The following is a 25,569-nucleotide window of genomic DNA, read 5'->3' on the forward strand; positions in this document are numbered from 1 at the left end:
TAAGGGGTTGGACACGTTAGAGGCAGGAAACATGTTCCTAATGTTGGGGCAGTCCAAAACCAGGGGCCGCAGTTTAAGAATAAGGGGTAGGCCATTTAGAACGGAGATGAGGAAAAACCTTTTCAGTCAGAGAGTTGTAAATCTGTGGAATTCTCTGCCTCAGAAGGCAGTGAAGGCCAATTCTCTGAATGCATTCAAGAGAGAGCTAGATAGAGCTCTTAAGGATAGCGGAGTCAGGGGGTATGGGGTGAAGGCATGAACGGGGTACTGATTGAGAATGATCAGCCATGATCACATTGAATGGTGGTGGTGGCTCGAAGGGCCTACTCCTGCACCTATTGTCGATTGTTTAAGTTTGGGATCACCAGCCCACATAGGCAAACAGTAAGAGCAGTAAGAGGAGTAAGAGGAGTGTGCCTCAGGTCAAAATGTGAATTCAGATCATTTTAATTCCACTCATCTATTTTTTACTTATGCAAAATGCAGATCAAACACTTTTAACACGTGGGTGTCAATTGCAAAAGCTTGCAAACACATACAAGGAACTGCAGATGCTGGTTGATACCAAAGGCAGGCACAAAATTCAGGAATAACAGTGGGTCAGGGAGCATCTCTGGAGAACATGGATAGGTGATGTTTTGGGTTGAGACCCTTCTTCAGACAGTGCGGGAGGAGGTGGGGGGGGGGGGGAAGAAAGCTAGAACAGAGGAGGGGCAGGCCTGAGCATGGGTGGTAAAAGGTAATAGGTGTGGGGGGGGGGGGGGGGGGGGGGGGGTTGATAGGTAGATTGTTGAACAAAGGCCAGGGATTAAAAGACAGGTGTGAACCTGAAAAGAATAGCAGCAAATATCACATTTTCATTGATTTTGTTGCGTCAATAAATTGCTCTTTCAAATACTTTTTTTTTTCATCTCAGATGAAGAATATTCAATGATCAGATGTGCAAATAAAGCTTTAAAACCAATAACTATTGTAAAATGATCTTCAACCTTAGTATTGAGCCCGTGGTCATGGAAAGGAGATCTGTACTGATCAGTACCTAATGATCACATACATAGTGAATGCATAGTTACATTATTTTTATGCAGTGCCAGAATATTGCCATGTGTGTCAACCAGCAGAACAATTCAAGACTATTTCTGAATGAAACCCTAGAAAATGTATTGTTTTCTTTCCTGTATTTTTCATGCATTAAGATTGCAGCATGGAGGAGGATTGCAATGATTTTCAAGCTGAATAAATTTCAAATAAACTCCCATAAATTTCATCAGATGCATCCAGTCTCGAGTCACGTAGAAGATGCAACTGCCTTTTCAGACATACACTGATTAATGTAATTTCCCATGCATTCCTCTCGACCAGCACCAGCGGAAAAAAATCAGTGCACATTCTTCTGAGTCATGCCTGCCATTAGGCAACGTCAGAACAACAATCAGCTTTTAATTGCAACGCTTGCTCAGCAGCCACACAATTTAATTAGATGCCGATCAACTGACACAGTCTGGTGCTTGGAACCCAAGAAGATCCACTTTCAGTTCATTATTAATGGGCACATCTTCAGTCCTGCCACCCACTTTTCTGGTTGCACCTCTGCCATCTCATGACCCACAGCCTGCACACACCCACCCAATCGCACGCAACACCGCACAACAGCTGACATGGCTGTAAGGGGCTGGTCTCTTCAATGGTGCAAATAAATTTATTTTTGCAGAGGATACAAAAGGAAGATTGCGGAGATCATTTGATGTATTTAAAGTAGAGACAGATACATTATTGAATACATATCTGGGAATTAATGGTTATGGTATCCAGCACACAGGAAAAGTTGAAAGCTGGGGAAGATCATCTATGGTCATGGTGAATGGTGGAACAGGCTTGAGGGGCCATGTGGCCTATTCCTGTTGCTATTTTCCTGTGTTCTTGTCACTTGTCTGGTCCCAATCCAGCAGTCTCTCTCAGTGCCCCAGCACCAATCCAACTACTTCTCTCAAATACCAGGCCATTATCCAAAGTCCCAGTCCAACAACCCAACCCAACCTGTGCCCCACCTTCCCTCACCGCTGCGGAACACTTCCCTGAAATTGTCTTTCACGCCTCAGCAATGATACAGTGTACAAAGCCAATCAGTGAAGGCTAATGCTTTAGGCCTGAACTGCAAAACATTTTGCACATGACAGATGAAATTAAAACTCTCGTTATCCCGCACTGAAGCGCAATTAATGCTGCGTTAATGCTGTGAGACTGCACAACCAGCACTGCTCCCAGCAGACGAGTCAACAATAACAGCTAAGAACACACAGAAAACTGATGACAATTTATGTATCTTTTATTTATAATGAATGATCTCTTGCTCTCTTGCTATCCACTTTGCTGCTGAAACACTGTAAATTTCCCCGGTGTGGGACGAATAAAGGAATGCTTTCCCTGCAGAGGCTGATGCACGTCGTAGCTGTTTGGTTTTGCTGACTTTGTTGATCTACCTGCATTTCCTCATCTGACAGTGTGGAGAAGTAGACATCCAGTATTTCTATGGCAATGCCTGAATGTGCGTGAGACAGAGAAGGGATAAATCACCTTCCTATTTTTTTGCACCCCTCAAGGGAAGTGCTTTGTATTGGTTTAGCATTTCCCCAGAGTCTTCCAATCCCACAAGGCCAATAGAAGTAAAGAATCCAAGTCTTTCCACTTCACACTGTAGTCAAATGGTGCACGCAAGTTACCACTGTTGCTACCAAACACAGAGATCGTGGTAACAAACAAATAAAATAAAAATGCCTTTTATTTTTGAGTATGCAACTAGTTTATCTAAAAGTAACAAATTATGTAAATTGTATTTTATCTACCCTTGGAGCATTATTCATAAAAGTCTGCAGTGTATACTGGGTTTTGTTTTGAAGTGAATGTTAGACCCTGATGGCAAGCAGCTGTGGTTCTGACCTCGCCATCTACCCTGTGGCTCACTAGAACAACGGGAAACGATGAATGTTTACGTCTCGTTCACAATGCCAGTGATGAATCATCAAAATTCACATCAAGCTGTGAAGTTGAAGCAGACGTTGACAATATATTTTAATTGTAAATCTTAAAAATTAAATATGTGGATTGGTATGACAACAGATCAGCCAAATGGCAGGTGGTCTGTGTTATAGTCACTGAATCATACAGAGTGGAAACAGGCCCTTCGGCCCAACTTGCTCATGCCGACCAACCTGTTCCATCTATACGAGTCCCACATTTGCCCACATCCCACAAAACCTTTCCGGTCCATGTACCTGTCCAAATGTTTTTTAAACATTGTGATAGTACCTGCCTCAATTACCGCCTTTGCCAGAGAAGGTTCACCAGATTGATCCCTGGGATAGCGGGACTTACATATGAGGAAAGACTGGATAGACTGGGCTTGTACTCGCTGGAATTTAGAAGACTGAGGGGGGATCTTATAGAAACATATAAAATTCTTAAGGGGTTGGAGAGGCTAGATGCGGGAAGATTGTTCCCGATGTTGGGGGAGTCCAGAACCAGGGGTCACAGCTTAAGGATAAGGGGGAAGTCTTTTAGGACCGAGATGAGAAAACATTTCTTCACACAGAGAGTGGTGAGTCTGTGGAATTCTCTGCCACAGAAGGTAGTTCAGGCCAGTTCATTGGCTATATTTGGCTAAACTTCATCCTCAACATTGATGGTCTCCCAGTATCCACCTCACCTCACATCCGGAATCTTGGAATCATCCTTGATCAAACCCTCTCCTTCGACAAACACATCAAACACATCACAAAGACAGCCTTCTTCCACCTCAAAAACATTGCCTGTCTCCGTCCATCCCTCTCCTCCACAGCTGCAGAAACCCTCATCCACGCCTTCATCACCTCCCGTCTGGACTACTGCAACAGCCTCCTCTATGGCGCACCCTCAAAAATCATCAATAAACTTCAATACATTCAAAACTCCGCTGCCCGTCTACTCACACACACCTCGATCCGTGACCATATCACCCCCGTCCTTTATAAACTCCACTGGCTCCCCATCCCCCAGAGAATCCAGTACAAAATCCTCCTCATAACCTACAAAGCCCTCCATAACCTGGCCCCATCCTACCTGACCGACCTCCTCCACAGGCACACTCCCACCTGCACCCTCCGCTCTGCCGCTGCCAATCTCCTATCCCCCCACATCCGGACTAAACTCAGATCCTGGGGGGACAGGGCTTTCTCCATCGCTGCTCCCACCCTATGGAACTCACTACCCCAAACCGTTAGAGACTCCCCCACACTCACCACATTCAAAACATCGCTGAAGTCTCACCTGTTCAGTACTGCCTTCAACCACTGAAGGTCACCTCACCTACTGTCTCCTTTCTCTGTTCATTTATTTATTTACTTATTTATCTATTTATTAATTTCCCTATGTTCTCAAAATCTCTGTAAAGCGTCTTTGAGTATATGAAAAGCGCTATATAAATAAAATATTATTATTATTATTATTATTATATTTAAGAGGGAGTTAGATGTGGCTCTTTTTGCTAAAGGGATCAGGGGGTATGGAGAGAAGGCAGGTACAGGCTATTGAGCTGGATGATCAGCCATGATCATATTGCATGGCGGTGCAGGCTCGAAGGACCGAATGGCCTACTCCTGCACCTATTTTCTATGTTTCTATGTTCCAGATACCTACCACCCTTTGTGTAAAAGTTTCCCCTCAGGCTCCTATTAAATATTTCTCCCCTCACCTTAAACCTTTGTCCTCTGGTTCTTGATTCCACGACTCTGGGGAAAAGACTTTGTGCATTTACCTGATCTATTCCTCTCATGGTTTTGTACATCTCTATAAGATCACCCCTCATCCTTCTACGCTCCAAGGAATAAAGCCCTCGCCTGCTCAACCTCTTCCGAGAGTTCAGGCCCTCACGTCCTGGCAACATCCTCATAAATCTTCTTTACACCCTATTCAGTTTATTACATTAGATCTCTACTATTCATCTCAATGACATCTCAATTCATTGGTCCATGTAGTTGAGAATCCTATCTGTCTGCTGGCTCTATGTGTTAGCAGAGGCTTGAACCGAGTAAGCATGATCCCATAGAATAACAACACTCACTTGAAACCCGACCCCATCTCCAACTGACCCACTTTCAATTCTAACAGAATGGGATCATTGTGTTTGATCCTGAAAGGCCATCAACTAATCCACGCTTGGGAAGCTGCTCATTTAGTGAAATATTTAAGACAGCTCATGGGATTCAATTTAACAAGATCCTCAATTAAAATTCACGGAAATCAGACATAACAGGACAGAAAATGTGAATAAAACAAAATCAACAATTTCAGTGGGTCTGTGTACTAAGGGTCCTATTGAGCAACAGAAACCTAGAAAGTTCCTAGATATTGTGCGTCTTGCTTACTGCAATTACTAGTCCTATCTGGGCAGATGTGGGGCATTAAATTAGGTTATAATATATCCAGGTGACTAAAATAAATTACCAATATGAAGAACAACTGTTCCCAATTACCTTTCTACAATACTATCACCAGATGCTACTGGAACATCAGCAGAAAAGTATTTAGAAAAACATGGACGTAACAAAGGGAATGAAAATAAAATACAAAGCAGAGTTGCATCTACTTTAATGCAAGGAGTCTGACTCATAAGGCAAATGAACTTAGCGTGTTATTTAGAGCATGGGAATATGATATTTTTGCCATCACAGAGATATGGGAGCTAAACATTCAAAGAGATCGACCCTTTTGGTGTCGTTGGGGAAGTACAAAAGGAAAACTAGCATTGCAATATTAATTAAGGAGTCCTTTACGACAATAATGAGCAAGTATATTAGAAGGTGCTTCAAGTGAGGTGTTGACTTAAGAAAGCCAGGAAGGGGTGGGAATGGTTGTACACAACTCTATAATTATCAATGGGGCTGCTAAAGAGATGGCTGTCATCTTCACCTTTCTTGGCATATATATCACCAGAAATTTAACCACACAGATCTGGTGATCAAGAAAGCTCTGCAGCAACCTATTGGGCCTTAGCCGCATGGCCAGAAAGCTTCCCGACGGGCTGTGATTGCGGACCGGGAACGCGGCCGGAGGCCTTTATCGAGGCGCCGCGGTCTCGATGCCTCCCGGATCGCCGCGTAGAAGCCTGGCTTCTACTTGCGGATTGGACGGAGGAGCTGATCCTCGCGGGTCGGTGTCCAGGTCAGTGGAGCGGACGATGTAGCCCACGGCTAGGGCCCCAGTCAGCACCATGGAGGCGTGAAGTGGGGCGTCGACAGCAGTGAGACCTCGGCGGCGGTGAAACGGCGGCAGCAGTGAAGCCTCACGATGATGGGCCCTCGGCGGCGGAGATGTCTTGCAGGTCGACCCGTGGTCGATGAGAGCGTGGAGGACCTCCATGAGGGGGAGGGGAAGAACAATGGAGGACCCGGCATGGGGGAACCGCCCTGGGGGGTGGGGGGAAGAACAATGGAGAACCCGGCATGTGGGAACCGCCCTGAGGGGGGGAGGGGAAGATCAATGGAGAACCCGGCGTGGGGGAACCGCCCTGAGGGGGGGAGGGGAAGAACAATGGAGGACCCGGCATGGGGGAACCGCCATGAGGGGGGGAGGGGAAGAACAATGGAGGACCCAGCATGGGGGAACCGCCGTGAGGGGGGGAGGGGAAGAACAATGGAGGACCCGGCATGTGGGAACCGCCCTGGGGGGGGGGAGAAGAACAATGGAGGACCCGGCGTGGGGGAACCGCCGTGAGGGGGGGAGGGGAAGAACAATGGACATTTGGGGAGGGGGGTGGGGGGAACAAAGGACAATGGGGACCCAGTGTGGGGGGGATTCGCTGTGGGGAGGGAACAAAAGGCGGTGCCGGCGTACTTTGTAACTTTGTCAGCGACGTAAGTGGCTGCTTTTTGTATACATTGGGTATGCAAGCAATAAATCTCATCGTGCCTAGTCACATGTGACAATAAATTATTCCATTCTATATTTATTTTCTTTGGCGTCCGAGAAGATATTTCATGTCCAAACGGATTCTCTCCAGCTTTTATAAATGCGCTGTTGACAGTATTTTGATGGAATGCATCTCAGCCTGGTTGAACAATTGCTGTGTTCTTGACTGGCTGAACCTGCAGAGAGTGGTGAATACAGCCTGGTCCACCACAGTTGCTTTCTTTCATTCAGTCTATCGTCACAGTATGTTGCTTCAGGAAGGGTGGAAGTAAGTGGATGCCTACCACCCTGGCTATTCACCTTTTTCCTCTTCTACTTTCTGTGAGAAAATACAGGAGCTTGGTTGTCCAGAATTTAGAACAGCTTTTTCCCCCAAGGCTATCAAACTCCTGAGCCAATTACCTCTTTCACAACTACTTTCCCAGAGGAGTTGCCACATACTCTTAATTCCTCTTCATTTGGTTACATAGAACAGTACAGCACAAGAATAGGCCCTTTGGTCGACAAGGTCTGTGCCAAACATGATGCCAAGACCAACTCATCTGTGTGCACATAATCCAGGGCCATCCATTCCCTGCACATCAATGTGCCCATCTAAAAGTCTCTAAAAAAATGCCTCTATGGTTATTCCGTTGTTGATTTTATTTTTTACGTTCAACTTCAGTTTACACTGCAGTTTTTGCACCATGCTGCTGTTCTTGCATTCATCATATTTATTGCATACTTATTGTATTTATTGTTTATTCTAAGCTTCATGTGAAGTGGGGATTTCATTGCACCCTGGTGAAGATGACAATAAACTTATATGACTTGATCGCATCGTTTGGCCAAAGATCTCTTAACAGTGAACGGTACATGGAAGTGCTGATGCATAGACAAATCACAGAGACGTGTAAGAGTAATAGTGTTATAGAGGGATTTCAACATCTCCAATCTTATAGAGTCATTGATTCTCCAATATTAATTGAGAATGCTTCATTGTGAAAAGTCCAGAGGGAACAAAATTATTGAAATGCATTGGAAAAGTATTATGAGACAGTACGCAGATAGCCCTTCTCGAGAAAATGAAGTATAGATCTAATCATAAGGAATGGAGATGGGCTGGTTCAAGGAGAGTCATGGGAGAGCATTTTGGAGATAGATAGTGATGGAAAAGGATAAGAACAGGCTGGAAGTTAAAATCCTGAAATGATGGCAAAGGTCGATTTCAATGAGATTAGAGAGAACCTGCCAAAAGTAAAATAGGAGCAGTTACTTGCAGGCAGATCATAAAAGTGGGAGTAATTCAAAAGTGAAATTGGTTAGGGATGAATGTGTCTCATAAGGATAAAAAGTACAGATAGCAAATGCATGGTAACTTGGATGTCAAGGGATATTAAGAGTTGGAAAGAGAAGGAGGCGTGAAATGTCACTGGCATGGCATGATTAAGAAAATATACATGTAAAATGGTTTAGGTTTTTCAGGACAAGAGGGTATTCAGGGAAAGAGTAGGTCCCATTAAGAATAAAATGGAAATTTGTGCCTGGAGTCAGAGGATGTAGGTGAGCGATGAATATTCCTCATCTGCATTCACTGAAAAGAATGACATTGTAGCTGGGGAATTCAGGGTGGCAGATATCAGTGAAATGTCAGAATATATCATTCAAAAGGAGGACATATTGTCAACATTACCAGGCTTATAGGTGTATAAATCCCCAGAGCTGATGTACTACTAGGATCTGTGCTGGCACCCTTACTGTTTGTCATATACATGGACAATTAGCTATCAATGGTTCTGGTTCTGGTTGATTACTGCACAAACACCTCATAAGTGGTTATATCGCGCAGGTCGGAGTGAGTAGAGTAGTGATTAAATTTTGAAGTGGGCCTTTTTGACTAAGTTGAGGAGATCTAGTTGCTCAATCCCCTTTTTAAATGACTGACCATCGGGAGCAGCACGTGTGTGTTGGGTGGTAACATATTCCATTCCCTTATCGTCCTTGGGTAAAGGGAATATTGGTAGCAAAGTTTATCGAAATTTAGCAAGTTGATGATGTAGGGAGCGTTATTTTGACTTGTTTCATGGCAGTTGGTGCTCTGGGATGACGGAAGATTTGATGGCGTAATTTTGTGAATCTCCTTGTAAATTCCAATGTCTAAGCCTGATTCTGCGGAGCTCTAGGGTATCCCATCCGAGAGAAGAGCACATTATTCACGCTTGATTTGAGCTTGTAGTCATTACATACAAAGCGAGCTGCTCGGCGTTGTACTTTCTCCAGGGTGATCTTGTTGTTTTTGTTGAAAGGATCCCATACAGCTCCATAATACCCCAGTTTGGGCCTGACCAAGGAATTGTAAGCGTTCTCTTTGACGGATGTACTACATGCTGCAGGACATTCTGAAGGGGGAGGGTGAGCAGCCAGTTGTCGTGGTGCACGTTGGCACCAACGATTTAGGTAAAAAACGGGATGAGGTCCTACAAGGTGAATTTAGAGAGCTAGGAGATAAACTAAAAAGTAGGACCTCAAAGGTAATAATCTCTGGATTACTACCAGTGCCACGTGCTAGTCAGAGTAGGAATAGGAGGATATTTCATATGAATACGTGGCTTGAAAAATGGTGCAAGGGGGAGGGATTCAAATTTTTAGGACATTGGAACCAGTTCTGGGAGAGGTGGGACCAGTACAAACAGGACGGTCTGCACCTGAGCTGGAATGGAACCAATGTCCTAGGGGGAGTGTTTGCTAGTGCTGTCGGGGAGGATTTAAATTAATGTGGCAGGGGAATGGGAGCTGGAGCAGAGAGACAGAGGGGTGTAAAATGAGGGTAGAAGCAACAGGTAGCAAGGTGAAAAGTAAAAGTGGCAGGCAGACAAATCCAGGGCAAAAATCAAAAAGGGCCACTTTTCAACATAATCGTACAAGGGGTAAGAGAGTTGTAAAAACAAGCCTGAAGGCTTTGTCTCAATGCAAGGAGTATACGTAATAAGGTGGATGAATTAAATGTGGAGATAGTTATTAATGATTATGATATAGTTGGGATTACGGAGACATGGCTCCAGGGTGACCAAGGCTGGGAGCTCAACATCCAGGGATATTCTATATTCAGGCGGGATAGACAGAAAGGAAAAGGAGGTGGGGTAGCGTTACTGGTTAGAGAGGAGATTAAAGCAGTGGAAAGGAAGGACATTAGCTTGGAGGAAGTGGAATCGATATGGGTAGAGCTACGAAACACTAAGGGGCAGAAAACGCTAGTGGGAGTTGTGTACAGGCCACCTAACAGCAGTAGGGAGGTTGGGGATGGCATCAAGCAGGAAATTAGAAATGCATGCACTAAAGGCGCAGCAGTTATAATGGGTGACTTCAATCTACATATAGATTGGGTGAACCAAACTGGCAGGGGTGCTGAGGAAGAGGATTTCATGGAATGTTTGAGAGATGGTTTTCTAAACCAACATGTCGAGGAACCAACGAGAGAACAGGCCATTCTAGATTGGGTATTGAGTATTGAGGAAGGGTTAGTTATCAGTCTTGTTGTGCGAGGCCCCTTGGGCAAGAGTGATCATAATATGGTAGAGTTCTTCATTAGGATGGAGAGTGACAAAGTTGATACAGAAACAAGTGTTCTGAACTTAAAGAAAGGTAACTTTGAAGGTATGAGGCGTGAATTGTCCAAGATAGACTGGCGATTGATGCTGAAAGGGTTGACGGTGGACATGCAATGGAAGGCATTTAAAGGTCGCATGGATGAACTACAACAAGTGTTCATCCCAGTTTGGCAAAAGAACAAACCAGGAAAGGTAGTGCATCCGTGGCTAACAAGGGAAATCAAGGATAGTATTAAAACAAAAGATGAAGCATACAGATTAGCCAGAAAAAATAGCATACCAGAGGACTGGGAGAAATTCAGAGTCCAGCAGAGGAGGACAAAGGGCTTAATTAGGAAAGGGAAAATAGATTATGAGGGAAAACTGGCAAGGAACATAAAAAAAGACTGCAAAAGCTTTTATAGATATGTCAAGAGAAAAAGATTAGTTAAGGCAAATGTAGGTCCCTTGCAGTCGGAAACAGGTGAATTGATCATAGGGAACAAGGAGATGGCAGACCAATTGAACAAATACTTTGGTTCTGTCTTCACTAAGGAAGACATAAACCGTCTGCCGGAAATAGCGGGGGACCGGGGGTCTAAAGAGATGGAGGAACTGAGGGAAATCCAGGTTAGTCGGGAAGTGGTGTTAGGTAAATTAAATGGATTAAAGGCAGATAAATCCCCAGGGCCAGATAGGCTGCATCCCAGAGTGCTTAAGGAAGTAGCCTCAGAAATAGTGGATGCATTAGTGATAATTTTTCAAAACTCTTTAGATTCTGGAGTAGTTCCTGAGGACTGGAGGGTAGCTAATGTAACCCCCTTTTTAAAAAGGGAGGGAGAGAGAAAATGGGGAATTATAGACCAGTTAGCCTAACATCGGTAGTGGGGAAAATGCTAGAGTCAGTTATTAAAGATGTGATAGCATTACATTTGGAAAGTGGTGAAATCATCGGACAAAGTCAGCATGGATTTACCAAAGGCAAATCATGTCTGATGAATCTTATAGAATTTTTCGAGGATGTAACTAGTAGAGTGGATAAGGGGGAACCAGTCGATGTGTTATATCTGGACTTTCAGAAGGCCTTCGACAAGGTCCCACATAGGAGATTGGTGTACAAACTTAAAAGCACACGGTATTGAGGGTTCAGTGTTGAGGTGGATAGAAAATTGGTTGGCGGACAGGAAGCAAAAAGTAGGAATAAACGGGTCCTTTTCGGAATGGCAGGCAGTGACTAGTGGGGTACCGCAAGGCTCAGTGCTGGGACCCCAGTTATTTACAGTGTATATTAATGATTTGGACGAGGGAATTGAATGCAACATCTCTAAGTTTGCGGATGACACGAAGCTGGGTGGCAGTGTTAGCTGCGAGGAGGATGCTAGGAGGCTGCAGAGTGACTTGGATAGATTAGGCGAGTGGGCAAATGCATGGCAGATGCAATATAATGTGGATAAATGTGAGGTTATCCACTTTGGCGGCAAGAACAGGAAAGCAAGGTATTACCTGAATGGTGACCGATTGGGAGAAGGGGAGATGCAACGTGACGTGGGTGTCATGGTCCACCAGTCATTGAAAGCAAGCATGCAGGTGCAGCAGGCAGTGAAGAAAGCGAATGGTATGTTGGCATTCATAGCAAGAGGATTTGAGTTTAGGAGCAGGGACGTTCTGCTGCAGTTGTACAGGGCCTTAGTGAGACCGCACCTGGAGTATTGTGTGCAGTTTTGGTCTCCTAACCTGAGGAAAGACGTTCTTGCCTTAGAGGGAGTACAGAGAAGGTTCACCAGATTGATCCCTGGGATGGCGGGACTTACATATGAGGAAAGACTAGATAGACTGGGCTTGTACTCGCTGGAATTTAGAAGACTGAGGGGGGATCTTATAGAAACATATAAAATTCTTAAGGGGTTGGAGAGGCTAGATGCGGGAAGATTGTTCCCGATGTTGGGGGAGTCCAGAACCAGGGGTCACAGCTTAAGGATAAGGGGGAAGTCTTTTAGGACCGAGATGAGAAAACATTTCTTCACACAGAGAGTGGTGAGTCTGTGGAATTCTCTGCCACAGAAGGTAGTTGAGGCCAGTTCATTGGCTATATTTAAGAGGGAGTTAGATGTGGCCCTTTTTGCTAAAGGGATCAGGGGGTATGGAGAGAAGGCAGGTACAGGCTACTGAGCTGAATGATCAGCCATGATCATATTGAATGGCGGTGCAGGCTCGAAGGGCCGAATGGCCTACTCCTGCACCTATTTTCTATGTTTCTATGTTTCTATGCGTGGAAATTTCTTTTAAGAAGGCCGAGAGTTCTATTTGCTTTGTTAGACACTTGACTAATATGCGGCGCCCAACCTAAATTCGACTCCTAGATATGGGTGATGGTCGACAGCAAGCAATGTATGGCTACCCATGTTGTATTCCAATAAAAGTGGTTTGTAGGAGGTATGGTGAGCAATTTTGCAGATGGGCAAAAATTGACAGACTTGTCGATTGAGATTAATCATAAGCTACAGATTGATTAGTTGTGTATGGTGGAGGTTGGTACTACCACAACATTGAACAAATCTCTGGACGAGCACTTGAATCACCAAGGCAAAGAAGGTTATGGGCAAAGTGCTGGAAAATGGGAGTAATGCCAATAAGAACTCGATGCCGTTATGGATGTGGTGACTCAAATGGCTGTTTCTGTGCTGTGTGGCTCTATAGACATGAAGGCAGCAACTGTGAAAAGTTTAGGCTTAAGGGCCTGTCCCACATCGGTGATTTATAAGGCGACTGTCAAAGTCGTAGCAGATTGCCGAAAAACATTCGATTTTTTTAACCCTACGACAATGTCTACGACAATGACCACGACAATGCCCACTACAAGCTACAACAACCTACCATCTAGGCGATGGCAAGCTACGACAACCGGCGACCCACGATAAGAAAATGGTACCAGTCAGTATATCTATCTCACAAAAAAGGCACGAGGATTGTCGGAGGAAACACACAGTTCCCATTTCACACAATATTCATCCATTTGACAATTGTGGGCAGATAGAATTATCACTCGGATGCAGCACGTCTCTGTTTCATTTCCCGAGGGCAGATATATGCCAAGATCATCTAGAATCGACCATTACACACCTACACAAGTGACTGCCGTGCTCTGCTCGGCCGCTTTGCATGACAAACACGCATGAGAAAAAACTATTCAACAGCAACGTCGATCCACACAAGGTGCTCATTCGCGATACTTTCCTGACCCATGAAAGAATGGAGATTTCCCGCTTTACGCAAAGTGGTTATTTTGGGACAAGTAGACTTCAGAAATACCGCATGGAAACTTGCCCTTCGGCTCACCGAGTCCGCGCCGACCAGTGATCATCCCATACACTAGCACTATCCTACATACTAGGGACAATTTACAATTTTACTCAAGCCAATTAACCTATACACCTGAGACAGACACAAAAGCTGGAGTAATTCAACGCGCCAGGCAGCATCTCTGGAGAAAAGGAATCGGTGACGTTTTGGGTCGAGACGTTTTGTTCAAAAGTCACCTATTCCTTTTCTCCAGAGATGCTGCCTGACCCGCTGCCTGACTACAGCCTTTTATGTCAGTCTTCGATTTAACCAGCATCTGAAATTCAATTATTTGATTTTGTTTTATTTTGTTTTATTGGTCAAAATAAATGAAATTAAAATATTTGAAAGAGATGCCATGAGAAACTGCTCTGAAATACAATAACTTCAAACCAATCTTTGGTCAAAATGTCCAAAATTTACTTTATTCAAACAAATAAAATTCTTATAAAAGGTGGATCAGCAACGGCGACAACCAGATTCACCTGGCGACAACCTACGACAGCGCCCATGAAAGGATGCGACAAGCTACGATCATTGGCGTCAAGCCAGCTGTCGGCAAAAAATTTTGAACAGAATAAAATTTCCGTGACAACCCGAGATCTGGTACGAGTCATTGGAGACAACTCACGACCATGCCCGCGACACCCTGGCGAACATGTGGCGACAGCTTAGTCGCCGGCAGTCGCCTTAAAAGTCGCCAAACTGGGACAGGCCCTTTAGGCTCTGCTGCGACATTTTGACCAAAGTTTGATGTTGAGGTCGGAAGATGTACATTAAGCAATCAAACAGGAAACAAAATCTTATAATTTTATCAGCTTATACTGACTAAGGTGACCGACTCATTGTTATCAAACTTATTTCAATGTGCACACAAGTATGTATATTTTAAAAACGCAGCATTTAATTAATTTTGTTTGGCAAAGTGACCTCCAACATGAAAGCTTCACTTTAACTGCTAACTTCCTTATGTACCAGAAAAAAATCTTCCTTTCATTTTAGCAGATTTAACAAAACTTTATTTTGAGCCCTTGAAAGACCATCTGCCTAGCTTATTCCCCAAGGGATTATGAGCATGCAAGTTGGATTTATTTCAATTCATGTACTCAATAACTAGATCATTATTTGAAGAACTCTAACCTGCTCCTTTTTTCATTTTAATACATTATGCAAATTCGCATTTCCAAATCAGACGTAAAGTATTTCCAGCACTAGCTTCTACTTCTATTTCTTTATAGTTGTTTCTCGAGTTCTCCAAAGACCTATCCTTACGCACTCCTTTATCGTGGTAATGCCATCCCTTGGTGACATCAATCCAAGTTGGTAAATGCTCAGTAAATGATGCACAGCTTCGCCTCTTTACCACCTCTTCATTCTTTTTATTTGCCTCGGTGGTTTATTGCTACTTGTTTGATACCCAGTTTTGGACGAGTAGATTTCCTTCAGTTAACCATTGGAAAACTAATGCCATTTTATGTGTAGTAAAAAATAAACTGCAGATGCTGGTTTAAATCGAAGGTACCCACAAAATGCTGGAGTAACTCAGCAGGTCAGGCAGCATCTCAGGAGAGAAGGAATGGGTGATGTTTTGGGTTGAGACCCTTCTTCAGACTGAAGAAGTGTCTCGACCTGAAACGTCACCCATTCCTTCTCTCCTGAGATGCTGCCTGATCCGCTGAGTTACTTGATGCCATTTTATGCCAGGAACTTTCACTTTTAAAATTCTTTCACTTTTAAAATTCTTTTTGGCCATTGTTTGAAGTCTGCTTCAGTGTCCTCATTCAAATTCAATGAACTATTAGTTTAGTTTAGTTTAGAGATACAGCACAGAAACAGTGCCTTTGGCCCACCAAGTCTGCACCGACCAGCGATCACCATACACTAGACAATAGAAAATAGGTGCAGGAATAGGCAATTTGGCCCTTCGAGCCAGCACAGCCATTCAATGTGATCATGGCTGATCATTCTCAATCAGTACCCCGTTCCTGCCTTCTCCCCATACCCCCTGACTCCGCTATCCTTAAGACCTCTATCTAGCACCATCCTACATTTTACGGGCAATTTACAATCTTTACCAAAGCCAATTAACCTACAAACCTGTATGTCTTCAATAGTATGGGAGGAAACCAGAGCAATGGGGAAACCCCATGCGGTCAAGGGCAAAACGTACAAACACCGTGCAGACAGCGCCTGTAGTCAGGATCAAACCTGGGTCTCTAGTGCTGTAAGGCAGGAACTCTACCACCACCGTGCCACCCCATTGAATTTGAAAATCCCATGTCTATTCATTCAAACAATCAAAGGTAGACACAAAATGCTGGAGTAACTCAGCGGGTCAGGCAACATCTCTGGAGGGGAGGAATGGGTTGTGGCGGCTCCCAAGGGTCGGGCCATTCCACTATCGAACCCCTCGGCACGGGAATGGACTAGTCCGGGGGCGGCCCCTAGCTACAGGGATAAATGGCAGGGGCTTAGGCGCGATCGTTCTCTTGCAGACCCGACAGGACAAGAGAACGACAGCAAATAAAATTCCTCCCGAAACACCTGGCTCCTCGCCTTCATTTCGGGCCTATCGCCGCGCCACAGGGTGACATTTCGGGTCGAGACCCATCATTTGACTGCAGCTGAGACACCCATTAATGACAGTTGTCTTCAGCTGACACTATCATTAATACCGTTTGCCAAAGGATGTTCATCCTCTCATGAAAAGTGTTTTACCCAGTACATTGTGGATCAGTTCAGCTAAAACTCAGCAAATCAGCTGCTGATATCTTATATTGCACCAAAGTTGCCTTTTGACATTAGCATTAGGTTTTTCAAAGCCTCAAATGCTAAATTCTCATCTAAATGTTGAAAAGGATTTCTGATCAAAATTCTCCATGAGTACAACAAACCACACGCAATTCCCCAATAATGGGCCAACTTTCATTGCTTTATTAAAAAAATCGAGGAAAAAAAATGGTGACGATTTCAGTTTAGTTTATTGTCACGCATACCGTGAAAAGCTTTTGTTATGTGCTAACCAGTCAGCAGAAAGACAATACATGATAACAATCGATCTATTTACAGTGTATAAATACATGATAAGGGAATGACGTTTAGTGCAAGGTAAATCCAGCAAAGTCCGATCAAGGAGAGTCCGAAGGTTACCAAAGAGGAAGATAGTAGTTCAGCACTGCTCTCTGGTTGTGGCAGGAGAGATCAGTGCTGAACTACTATCTCCCTCTTTGATTTGTTTCATCTTGTCATAATAGCCAAAGAAAACGATTTTCCCATCTTTTGGTCCATAGCCCAGGAGCAACAGCTCTAAAAGCTCATTCGGGTAGTTCTTAAATCTGATTTAGGTTTTGCACTACCGTCCTTTTGACCACCAAATTCCAGATCCCCACTATTGTTAGGATGAAAGAAAACTATCCTTAAGTAATTTACCAATGAATAATTCTATGCCCTCCAGTTATTGACTTCTTCATTAAGGTTAATAGGTCCTGCTAGGCATCTTATAATAGCACGGTAGCACAGCGGTAGAGTTGCTGCTTTACAGCGAATGCTGCGCCGGAGACTCAGGTTCGATCCTGACTACGGGTGCTGCACTGTAAGGAGTTTGTACGTTCTCCCCGTGACCTGCGTGGGTTTTCTCCGAGATTTTCGGTTTCCTCCCACACTCCAAAGACGTACAGGTATGTAGGTTAATTGGCTGGGTAAAATGTAAAAATTGTCCCTAGTGGGTGTAGGATAGTGTTAATGTACGGGGATCGCTGGGCGGCACGGACTTGGAGGGCCAAAAAGGCCTGTTTCCGGCTGTATATATATGATATGATATGATATGATATGATAATCCTCTCACAATATAATGCACTTCATTTAAATCTTCCCGAATTCTCCTTTGTTCCAACCTAACAAAATCTCTTTTCATGTCTAAAATCTTCCAACCCTGACAATATCCTCATAAATCTCCACGGCATCTGATCTTATGCGATTCTCCTCTATCTACTATAAAATCGCTGTGATTTCAAGTATTTCAAATAATCTGGAATCACACTGCCATTTTTTTCATATTATTATTTTTTATATTTTTCATATTTCAGATACAGCGCGGAAACAGGTCTTTTCGGCCCACCAAGTCCGCGCCGCCCAGCGATCCCCGCACATTAACACTATCCTACACACACTAGGGACAATTTTTACATTTACCCAGTCAATTAACCTACAAACCTGCACGTCTTTGGAGTGTGGGAGGAAACCAAAGATCTCGGAGAAAACCCACGCAGGTCACGGGGAGAACGTACAAACTCCTTACAGTACAGCACCCGTAGTCAGGATCGAACCCGAGTCTCCGGCGCTGCATTCGCTGTAAAGCAGCAACTCTACCGTTGCGCCACCGTGCCACTTAAGACACTCATTAAAAACCAGACACAAAATGCTGGAGTAACTCTGCAGGACAGACAGCATCTCTGGATAGAAGGAATGCATCAATCCAGAGATGCTGCCTGTTCCACTGAGTTACTCCAACATTTTGTATCTATCTTCAGTGTAAACCAGCATCTGCAGTTCCTTCATACTTATCAAAAGCCAACTCTGCAATTGTCCCTGTTAACATTCCTGTATTTGACTCAGCATCCATTTATTGTCTGCAAAATGATTTTGATATGTTTATTTTGCCATTGACATTATATAAATGCCTCTTATTGTTTTAATTTATTGTTCAATATGTTCATTGAATATAACTTGTAACTTTTATACTGATAAACTGAACATTTTTCACCGTATAATGTAATAACAGCATCTGAAGTGCTCATACTTTATGCAAGGTGAATAACATGCCAGACATAAAAATTCATGATTATTTTACTTGACACCTTCATTGAAGCAAAACACAATGAATAAATTCTTTTGACTTTCATGTGCCTTGGGTTTATCAATGTATGACAGCTCAGATAACTAATAGGAGCGAGCAACAAGGCTCACTAATCATGTCATAACATTGTAGGTATTGTAGGTGATTCATTAAGGGAACATTTTCCCTTCTCTGCTCTGTATAATATACCCCAACAAATGCCCTGAAGATTTATATTGAAACGTACTGTCAATTGTAAATTAGCATGAATTGATTCGCCAGTTGTATGACTCTCCAGTTTGTGAAATGTCCAACAGTGAGACTAGTCAAACGTTAGAGGAGCAAATACTTTCAACATTGTCCTGATACTTTTAACATTGATTTTCTCAAGGTAGCATTTCTGTTGATTATGTTACTTTAGAGACAGGCTAATGGAGACAACATGGTAGATGAGTTAATGTTAAATTTATTGGTATCTCATATGGTGCAAGTGGTATTCTTGCAGTTTCATTCTCAGATGATGACATAATCTAAGAGGTGTCTGTCTTGGACTTGGGTTATTGCCACGAGATCTTTTTTCTTCTTTTTGACCAAACAACATGTTTGTTCTGATAAGACCATCCTCTAAGCATTTTGTTGGAAAGACATCTCCACTAGAATTAAATTTCCCAACATCCGTCTTGCCAATGACTTCTTTCCAGAGGATTGCATAATTGGCATTGAAGTTACCAGGAAATTCAGGGCATCCTACCATGGAATGGGAACTGGAGCTTTTTCAAGATGGAATAGAAGTCTTCTGTGGGCTCATCCATAGCTTTTAGGTTTAAAACATATGCATGGATTGAATCTGAAGTGAATGAAACGTTCACCTGTCCCTCTGGAAAGGTTGCTGAAATGCCACAATATTTCATATTAATGAAATCAGCAGAATAGATCGGGTAGATGCACAGAGTCGCTTGCCCAGAGTAGGGGAATTGAGGACCAGTGGACCTAGGTTTAAGGTGAAGGGGAAAAGATTTTATAGGAATCTGAGGGGTAACATTTTCACATAAAGGGGGCTGGGTGTATGGAACGAGCTGCCAGAGGAGGTAGTTGAAGCAGGGATTATTGCAATGTTTAAGAACCAATTAGACAGGTACATGGATAAGACAGGTTTAGAGGGATATGGGCCAAATGCAGGCAGGTGGGACTAGTGGAGCTGGGACATGTTGGCCGATGTGAGCAAATTGGGCCGAAGGGCCTGTTTCCACACTGTATGACTCTATGACTAATGGTAAAATATATCCAAATGCAGATGGTGCTACTCTTCTAGTTTGCTCTTCCAGAAGGAGTGCACCCATTGCTTATTCCTTAAGCTAGCAATTCCTGTCCATTATGCATTATTTGGAATAGTGACATTCTTTGATTATTATATCACATCACCATTCAGATCCATCTCTTTTGGGGCTATTCAGGAGGATCTCAAGAGCTGGAGGTTAGCTGTGAGTGCATACATTTAATATAGAACATTCCTGCACAGCCCATCCATGTATATATGATCATCCATGACTCATGTGCTACTACTGAGAGCCAAGGAGAGAGGAGCTCAACAAGCAGGGTTGTCAATGGTCTTTGAAAAAAGCACTTCAAAAAACTCAACCATAACTTTGTCTTCAACACAAATGTCCCTGGCATTAAGCAAACTAAGGTCCAGTCATGCTGTCACTCCTGATCAACAAGGTAGCCTCAGGAACAAGGTAAGATTTTCACAGGGAGTCATAGTGGACACAGGTCCAACTTGTCCACACCGACCTACATGCCCCATCTACACTAGTCTTACCTGCCTGCATTTGGCTATATCCCTCTAAACCTGTCCTATCCATGTACCTGTCTAAATGCTTTTTAAACATTGCAATAGTACCTGCCTCAACTATCTCCTCTGATGGGGCTGAAATATTGCTCCCTGAAGTGCAGTATGGACTTGATCCATCTGGAGTCACAATATACATATTCTTCAGATCCAACTGAAATGGAGAGAGCAGTACCAACCATTGTACAGAACTCCACCAACCACAGATATCTGGACTACATCTCCTTCCACCCTGCCTCCTGCAAAGACATTATCCCCAACCCTCAATTTCTCCATCTCCAACCTATCTGCTCCCAAGATGAGGCTTTCCGTTCTAGGACATCGGCAATGCCCTCCTTCTTTTAGTAAACACTAGACCAAATGGACCCGTTGGGCCCAAACCAATCCTGCATTGGTGCAGTACCCTCTCCTCCCCATTCCCCCCTCCCCGCTCTTTCCCTCCCCCCTCGCCCCCCTCCCTCGGCCTCCCTCCTCCCCTCCCCCTCCCAACTCCATCCCCCTCAACACCCCTTATCCTCCCTCCTCCCCCCCCCCCCCTCCCTAGGAGATAGATTTAAACTTTAAAATGTGAATAACATTTAAAAAATAACACCGATTTCAATTAAACTTCTTCCATTAGCACCAAAGGGACGGCGGTGAGTAAGGTGGGCCTAAAATTGTCGCGTTATCGTGTACCATTTTGGCTGTCGTTCAGGAACAAACAAACAAACGAGAGTTTCAGTATATAGATAGTTTTCCCCTGTTGTCATAGATAGAGCCCTCACCAGAGTCTTCTCTGTATCCCATAGTTCTGCTCTTGCTCCCTTTCCCTCAAGATGGAACAAGGGTAGAGTTCCCCTGGTCTTCTCCTTTTACCCCATCAGCCTTTGCATCCAACACATCTCTCTCCGACATTCCCACCACCTTCAACATGATCCCACCACAAGTCACAACTTCCCATCCCTACCACTTTCTGCCTTCCACAAATACCGCTTCCTCCCCAACTCTTTGGCTCACTCATCCCTTCCAAACCATATCCTACACAGGTACTTTTCCCTGCAGCCGCAGGACATATAGTATATGGCCCTATCCCTCCACCCTCGCATGTTCCCAATGTGGCCTCCTGCACATCAGCAAGACCAAACATGGAGTCGGCGACTGTTTTGCCGACAACTTGCACTTGGTCCACCAAGGCCTACTGGATCTCCTGCTTGGTAACCATTTTAACTTTAACTTCTCATTCCTACACTGAGTTTTCTGTCCTGGGCTTCCCCCATTGCCAGAGCGAGGCCACATGCAAACTGGAGGAACCGCACCGCATATTCCAGTCAGGACCTTACAACCCAAGGGTATGAAAGAAGGGTCTCGACCCAAAACATCACCCATTCCTTCTGTCCAGAGATGCTGCATGTCCCACTGAGTCACTCTAGCATTTTGTGCCTATCTTCAGTATGAACTTTGAATTCTCCAATTTTAGGTTTCAATCCAAAGGTCTCCTTGTACACTTAATTTCAAGAAAAGGGATTTGACTCCAAAGCCTGACACAGCTAAAGACTTTCAGATGGACAGAGGGAATACTTCAAGGATGTCCTCAAAGTTTCCTTTAGAGGTGCAAAATGTCTTTCAAATTATAGGAATCCCTGACTTCTGACCTTTCAAAATACAATACAATACAAACTTTATTGTCATTGTGCAGTGTACAAGTACAGAGACAACGAAATGCAGTTAGCATCTTAACCAGAGTGCATGCGATGGAATTTTAAAACATATAATATTTTACAGTAATTCAGTGGCGGTAATGGAAATTCCAGTGAGCGAGATCAGTCACTGATGGGAGGAGTGCCCGAGGGGGGGTGGGGGGGGGCAGCAATCACCGAAGCACAGAGTTAAGTAAGGTAACGACCGCAGGAAAGAAGCTGTTCCTGAACCTGCAGGTCCGGGAACGGAGAGACCTGTAGCGCCTCCCAGATGGGAGGAGGGTAAACAATCTGTGGTTGGGGGTGAGAGCTGTCCTTGACGATGCAGCGCGCCCTTCGCAGACATCGCCTACTCTGGATAGAATCAATGGAGGGGAGTGAGGAACCGGTGATGCGTTGGGCAGTTTTCACCACCCTCTGCAGTGCTTTCCGGTCGGAGACAGAGCAGTTGCCATACCATACTGTGATACAGTTAGTAACGATGCTCTCAATAGTGCAGCGGTAAAATGGAGGAGGAGTATTGTGATGGCTTGAAACCCCTTCGGCCCCTTTTTCAAATTCATGCAGAAACCCATTAATAGGAGCAGGTGGAGCATTAACTGACTACACCCAGCTCTTCACCCCTATCAAGCACCTCCTGTCCCATTAACAGGAGAATCTGTGGATCATGCAGTAGTCTCATGTAGTAGGACTCAAGTAGTCTTGGGTCCTGCCTCATCAGCCAGCTCATAACCCAAAAAACCTCGAAGCACATTATCCTTAATTCAAGGCGACTACCTGAGAGAGAAACAGTATCTGCAGGCTACACTTAAAAACATAATCATTCTTCCTAGGATGATGTATTTTACAAAATTCTGAAAAATAATTAACAATGTGCAGTAACACAGGCTGAAAAGAAGGAAAATCTCTTAATTATGTCGCATCATTTAGTTGCTGGGGTTTTATTTCCCCTGCCCTGGTGATTTTAACTGCAATACTCTGTTGCAGAAACTGAACTCCTTGCATTTAATAATCTCAAAGGTGAGGTAAAGAAATACAATCTACATGAATAACACAAGCTGATTACACACATGCTGGAAATGCAATTACCAGGGTAGCAAAATCCTTTTGTGTACAACACAAGCCAAAACCTATTTAGTTCTGTATCGCAATATCTTGAAAATATATATATTTTTGGTAATAGTTAGGCATTAATTCAGTCGGTCATAACTCCCCTTTACATGCTTGCCAATGTGTTGGAATCTTGTTGAGGCTTGGTTTCATGCGACATTATTTTCATTGGAAGGAACGGAAGATGAAAGGGAAATAAGATTTGGATATATAAAATGTATCTGAGGCATTAAAATCCACAAATATTTAAAAGTATCAATTTACTTACAACTTTAAATGCTAAACTAGAGGTTCAAAATTAGGATACCTCAAACTCAAATAGAATGTATGGAAGTAGTTATTTTAATGATTATTATTTTATCCATTGGAGAGGCAGACTGGTTCACAACATCCCGGTTAATTCATTCATTCATTCAGTATTCCCTCAGTGCTGCTGTTGCACAGAAATAGAGAGCAAAATTACACGTTTAAGGATGAGTCGAGTCCACCAGCTACTGAAAGGAAAATTTCCCAATGATCCAAATTGATCACCTATATTTTCTTTTCATGGAAGAAAACTGTTCCAGCAGCAATGCTTGCCTATGTCCACCAGTTGCACTGCATACATGTAACTTTTTTTTGTTGCTCTGCATTGAAGGTAGGCAAAGGCATATAGGCTGTGAGCTGAACCAAGGCAGCAAATGAACAAAATATGAACAATGTTAACACGAGATAAAAGGACAAAGGCAGTAAACTTGACAAAAATACAGAGTTCGTGCTTCGTCCATGTCCTGAAATTTGTAGCCCATAAACTATGATAAATTGGATAATACTACCGATGGTTCATTTAATGGACATGTAGAGTCCTGCAAAGACTAGCGACAGCAAAGATGGGAGGTGTACATTTCCTTCCTCTTACTGAGGTGAGAAACAAATGCTGAGGGGTACAATGTAGGCTCAGAACAGCTGGGATATTCTAGGATGCAGACAAACATGGCAGCTCTGAGGAACTGTGGTTTTCCCCGAGTAACGACTTTAACATTTAATACCGATTTTGCTCAATTGTTAATGGAAGCAGCATACACCCTGTTGGGGAGATGATGTGCTCATAGAACACAGTGTTCAGAGACAAAAGTACACAACAGATATTTTGATATTATTACAATATAACTGGTATTCTTCAATTATTAATGAGAAATTGTCTGCACTGCCAGCATGCAAAATGTACTTCAAGTATAGTTATCTTTTTAAAGTATTTTTAAATTAAAGTGCACAGGCACCACGATTTCAGTCCAGTTTTATTTCCAGCATCTTTGCTTTTAAGCAGCAGCCCCACTCCAGGTATAGATTTGTTATTGAGTCAAAGAATAGAAGGAAGGATCAGTGTAAGAAAATAACTGCAGATGCTGGTACAAATCGAAGGTATTTATTTCACAAAATGCTGGAGTAACTCAGCAGGTCAGGCAGCATCTCGTGAGAGAAGGAATGATTGACGTTTTGGGTCGAGACCCTTCTTCAGACTGATGTCAGGGGGGTGGGACAAAGGAAGGATATAGGTGGAGACAGGAAGATAGAGGGAGAACTGGGAAGGAGGAGGGGAAGAGAGGGACAGAGGAACTATCTAAAGTTGGAGAAGTCAATGTTCATACCGCTGGGCTGCAAGCTGCCCAAGCGAAATATGAGGTGCTGTTCCTCCAATTTCCGGTGGGCCTCACTATGGCACTGGAGGAGGCCCATGACAGAAAGATCAGACTGGGAGTGGGTTTTGAAGTGCTCAGTCACGCAGCTCAGGAAGGATCAGTGTGTTTTATAATCTCTATTTTTTTTTAAATCTCTGTACTCATTATTTGCAATCCTTGCTCCCCATTCTTCCGTGAGATTCTACAACATTATCCCACCTGCTGAAATGCTGTTGCTTCCTAATCATGACTTGTGCCAGTCTTTAACATTAGTTCTCCATTGAAGGGTTTAAAATGGCAAATCAATCAGTCAATCTTCCAGAAATGGGTTTCTGAAAAATCTGACTTCCTGCTGCCTCTCCACATGCAGAACTAGTCTATAAGATGCGGTACTCTATAAATACATATAAATCCTGGACCTTAGCACATCAAATGTCAAGCCGAAGATTTATTGCCAAAAAGTGCAGAGCTGAAATAGAAGCTGAATTAAGCAAATAAAAATGCTTCTAATTTTTTTTCAATGATAAAGAGCAGGCACCATGATCTGTGTATATTTGCAGTTTATAATGTTAGAACCCTTCCGTCTGCTTCAAAT

At 43.6% G+C, this 25,569-nt stretch overlaps 1 protein-coding gene across 30 annotated transcripts in view; it reads right to left on the bottom strand.

The window, feature by feature from the left end:
* nrxn1a (neurexin 1a) overlaps window positions 1-25,569 on the bottom strand; it is a 1,341,442-nt gene that overhangs the window by 331,183 nt on the left and 984,690 nt on the right. The window lies entirely within an intron of this gene.

This window comes from Rhinoraja longicauda, chromosome 9 (assembly GCF_053455715.1).
Source record: "Rhinoraja longicauda isolate Sanriku21f chromosome 9, sRhiLon1.1, whole genome shotgun sequence".
In the NCBI taxonomy this organism is placed as follows: Eukaryota; Metazoa; Chordata; class Chondrichthyes; order Rajiformes; family Arhynchobatidae; genus Rhinoraja; species Rhinoraja longicauda.